This window comes from Pygocentrus nattereri, chromosome 3 (assembly GCF_015220715.1).
Source record: "Pygocentrus nattereri isolate fPygNat1 chromosome 3, fPygNat1.pri, whole genome shotgun sequence".
Taxonomy (NCBI): domain Eukaryota; kingdom Metazoa; phylum Chordata; class Actinopteri; order Characiformes; family Serrasalmidae; genus Pygocentrus; species Pygocentrus nattereri.
This window is the reverse complement of record NC_051213.1, coordinates 30,953,335-30,958,711: the sequence shown is the minus strand read 5'-3', so window position 1 is coordinate 30,958,711 and position 5,377 is coordinate 30,953,335.

Below are 5,377 nucleotides of genomic sequence, written 5' to 3'. Positions count from 1 at the left end.
AATGCATTTTTTGTTAACATTGCATCTGCTGTCATCTATCATTAGTCCAAAATCAACTATGCACTTAGATGTATGTCATGATGAAATTTGTGCACTAAATGAGCAGAAAACGTCATATTTTAATGTATTCGCTGTAGATGTGTTAAGTTGTTTTCACTTTTGCATATCAGCAAATGCAGCACTGAAATTCCTTTCTGTGAACAAACTGTAAACAATGACTTGTTCAACCTGTATAAATTACTTCATGTAGTAAAAAGCAATTAAACAGGTTTTATTCAGTTAAAAAATACTATGAATGAAAGAATGTATTCAGAGTATTAAGTTTAAATAAAACTAGTTAATGTATGTGCTATCAAAGGAAGTATTTTTATTTAGATTGAACCAACAAACCTTTTTTTTACAGTGCATAATATATGATAAATTAATTTCTGCACATAGTCTCTCATGTTCATTGCTGTTGCTCAGCTGGTGTCTGTAAATTTACAGTGGAAGCAGGTGACCTCAAAAATGGAGAATAAACTTTTGCAAATGTTTTAAAATAGACGTCCACAGGGTCAATCACATGCCCCACTTTTACATGGTCATTCCAAATACCCATTAGCAGCACGATGATTGTTAAGTTTGAAATGAAATGCTTGTTCACAAATGTGCACTTCAATTAAAACTGCTTGTTATAAGGCATGATTACATGATAATAAACAATAGACACTTGAGTCTGGTCAAAATGTTTTGAAAATAAAAAATTCATTTATTCCATTCTTAAGTTAAATGAAATGTTTGTTCTGAACAACGCCATGAATGTGCTGCATTTATAATTATGTGATTTTTTCTAAAAAAGTTTATGAAACATTTAACAAATCTTTGAAATTATGATCAAACTGGTTCAAATCTATTTTTTGTATGGAATTGACCGTTTATTGATATTTTTGAGTGGATTTTTAATGATATGAAGTGTCATTTGGAGTGACTCCTCATCATGTGGTGCACCACATAAAAGCAAAAACTGTATTCTGAAAATGATGGCTGAAATGTTAGTCGCTGTTACAGTATGTTTGAGTTAATGGTTTTTAAAAAACATTTTATAAGTTGTATGTGATTTTCAGGAAAAATAAGTCTGTTAATTCATTTAAAGTGACATTACAGAACAAAAATATGAGATCATTATTTATAAAACTCAAATGTCAAAAAATTTTATGCAAACCCTTTGTTTGTAAACATTTTATATTACTGAGAATATTACTAGAAAGGTTGTGTCAAGGAAGTGAATTAATTTTAGCATAAATCATGGTCGCACCACATGACATTTTTTAAAGGCCACAGCCATTTCATCTAAATAAAAAAATACTAAAATAACAATCTAAAATGTTTATATGAATGTATAGGTTCCCAACATTTTCAGTGTTTGAACAATTGCAATAGACATACTTACTTTTTGTCTTTAAAATTGGCCTGTTGAAAATATGTCATTGACGCATTTATGTCTGAGATAGATATACAATTAACTTAGTTTAATAATTCACTCATTTCAGTCTTTTAATGAAGTGTCAGGGACAGTTTTAACACTGATGGGGAACATGTGGTGAGTTCAGGATCTTCCTGAAGATGGAGCCATTTCCAATGAAGTTGCATTCCGAAATCCTGTAGGCCTAAATCCAGGTGAAACGATGTTAAATACAACGTGTTTTTGAAAAGAGTACCGGCTGATATATAAAGCATATTTTCATTACTCTAATGAAGGCTATGCTGATTATTCTATAACAGTGATCTTTCTAGCATGGACTAAGCCCACACCTAACAACAAATATCATGAAAAAAAATAAAAATAAATTCTTGAAAGTGGTCTATTCTGCATTTGAAAGCCTTCACTGTGTTAAAACAGCATTGTTTCCTAGTCCTGCACCCAACACAAAGTTAAAATACTTTTTGATGCATTAAAAGCATTTTCAGTTTAAAACGAGATTTAAAGTGAAGAGTTTGTTCATGACCCGAGTTGAATCTGGTGTGTTGAAAGCAGGGAAAGCACTAAAAGTATGAGGCAGGAGTCTTCTAGTAGGCTGATACAGTCAAACAGTGGACACCTGTTCATCTGACATTTCTTCAGAAATCAAGGGTATTAATAGTGAGTTTGTGCCTCTTTGCTGCAGTTACAGTCTCTACTCTTCTGGGATGGCTGTACACTAGATGTTAGAAAAATGCTGCAAGGATTAGCGGGTGACCAGGGTCCTCTCTGTGTGGAGTTTGCATGTTCCCTGGTCCCTGTGTCTGCGTGGGTTTCCTCCGGGTTCTCCGGTTTCCTCCCACAGTCCAAAGACATGCAGTCAGGCCAATTGGACGTGCTAAATTACCCCTGGGTGTGAATGTGTGAGTGACTGTCTGTGTCTGTCTGTCTGCCCTGCAATGGACTGGCGATCTGTCCAGGGTGTATCCTGCCTTCCGCCCGAAGACTGCTGGGATAGGCTCCAGCACCCCCTGCGACCCTGACGGGGAAGCGGCTTAGAAAATGGATGGATGGATGGATGGATGGATGGATGGATGGATGGATGGATGGATTAGTGAGGTCCTTACGTTGGATGATTAGTTCTGGATCACAAACTCCTCTCCAACTCACTGCAAAGGTTTTGGATGGAGTTCCACACAGTTCCACTGCTCCACAGCCCAGTACTGGTGGTGTTATTCATTGGGCATGGTTCACGTGCAGCTTCCCCAGAGTGTCTCATTCTATTGGCAGTGCTTTTCTATGGAGATTATACAAGCTGTGTGTGCGCAGTTGAAGACATGTGTCAGCAATGGCTTCTATACATTAATTACAAGATGTCTAGATACTTCTGGGTGTAGAGTTTATACTTGCACCTCTTTGTGATTAAAGACATTGTGGATAGAACGGGTATTTGGGTGGTGGATCATTCTCAGCACTGTAGTGACACTAATGTGGTAGTGTGTTAGCGTGTGTTGCGCTGGCACAAGTGGATCAGACACAGCAGTGCTGCTGAGTTTTTGAGCACTGTCCACTGACTGTCCACTCTATTAGACACTCCTACCTTGTTGGTCCACCTTGTAGATGTAAAATTTGAGACAACAGCTCATCTGTTGCTGCGCAGTTTGTGTTGGTCATCCTTGGTCAAGGAGTTCCTAATAAGGTGGTTGGTGATTGTATATGGCTTGCGCAAAAGTTCTGGCACACGTTACATTTTAGGTTTTATTTTTGTTTTAATTTATTTTATTATCCACTATGTTAAACTCGGCAAGTAAAACGAAATTGTGCACTAATTGTGCAGAAAAAAATCTATATTCACGTTTATTCTGTGTGGAAGATCTGTTAACAATTTTTTTTTTTACTTTAAAAAATCAACAAAGCGTTACATGACTGGGGTGTTCAAGATTTTGCATACACCTGTATAGATTTTTGAAGCATCTTATCATAAACAAGATTAATTATGTGAATAACAAGATTTGTCGCCTAAAGAAACTCTTATTACTCTATGTTCTTGTTTTTTGATTTCACACATAATGACCACCTACACTGACCTTATATAAGACTGGACAATGTGAAACAAAATGATATCAACCTACAGTCAGACCAACAGCGTGTTACAGAAGTGGATCAATATCTAATATTCTGAAATAAGCATCAGATCGCAGAGTGCTGATGTCAGCAGGGGCGGAGGAACCGAGGGTATTTAACTGAGCTACGTGCCAGCGCGCGACCTCTTCAGCCAATCAAATCCCTCCGTCGTCCCAGTGACGTTTGCGGTGACGTCGTGTCCTGTGATGAACGGACCAATGGCCGCACAGCTCTGAGCAGCTTTTTTTTCCTCTGTGTGTGAAGAGACACGTTTTGAAAGAATTTCTGAAAATAATTATTAATCAGAATAATATAATAATCGAACAGGTACTGAAAGGTTACATGATGAGCTGAAGATTTTATTCGAATTTAAGCTCAACGGCCTGATTTTCTCAACACTTCATTCACAGGCGTACAGTTTTTACACCCTTTGGAATTTTGCTTCAAATGTATTATTTTTCATTTTCAGTGTATTTCATGCGAAAAGGGGTTAATAACAAATGTTCAGATTGTTTTTCCTCATTTGTTATTTAGTTACTGCATTTTAATATGATCACTGTCTGACGGTTTAGATGTCATCTGTAACGTAAAGGTAGTGAATAAATAATAAAAACGGAAGAAATAAAAATTCACAGCTGATGTCAAGAGGGCCGTCACGTCTTTAGCATGTCGTGTTTGGCTTATAGAAATAAACTGAAACAGTATGGAAAATCTGTCAGCCACTGTTGACTCAAAATAAGGCGACAGGTGCAGAGAAAAAAACTCTCTACTTTAAAATCACATATTACTATACTGTACTACGCACACACACACACACACACACACACACACACCCACACACACACACACACACACACACAGCAGGGAATTAATGCATCGGGCATCTGCTGGCAGCGTACTGTACATGCTGCTTTGTGTACTATGATGCGATATGTGACGCAGTCAGGGTGTGGCTTCCTACCTGAGGGGCTGCTGTCCTCTCCCTGCTGTAGTTCTCTATGTTATCTGGACGGCGCTGCTGCAGGATCATGTACTATAATGTTCTCCAGTGGTGCAGATTTCAGCAGTTATGTGTACAGAGAATAAACGTATGATTTGTACGTACAAAATAATGATGTCATGGACTTTTAAACTTAGAAGTGATTATAGGGAGTTACCTGGTGTCTTAACGGAATTTAAGGAAAAAGCGAATACAGGCTATGTATTAATTTTGAGAAGTTAGTTTCGACGGGAAGCTGTATGGCGGTGAAGGTCCAGTAGATGTCAGCAAAGACCGCTTCTACGAAAACCCCTTATACGTTTGAGATCTTATGTATGGTAATTTACTGTAATACATGTTTAGTGTTAATGTTGGCGTCTTTGTGTGAAATATCAAATTATTTAAAGCTCCGCCATCAGCTGCGTTGCTAACGAGCCTCCATTGCAATAGCGCGATCAACAAAGGGTTAAAGCGGATGAACTTAATGACACCTTCATGGTTCAAGGGATTGTCGGTTAATTCTAAAATATGTGTTAAGCTTGAAAACTTTGTCATTTTCCCGTTATTTCTCACTAATTAAACGGTTCATTTGCTAATCATACCATTTCCCAGCGTTATGTATCATCAAAACAGACAACGGTCTACTCTCTCTGTGTGTGTACATCGTAGTTGTGCGTGCAGACTACTGCTGTCGTCAATGACAACTCAAAACATCCAATGAATTTCCTGTGAAGGAAAACACGGAGAATCCGTTGTCCAATAGGAATACGAAGTGAGGAGCAAAGCCCGCCTTCCAGTGTGCCTGCAACCAACCAAGTGCAGACATTCCTGAATAA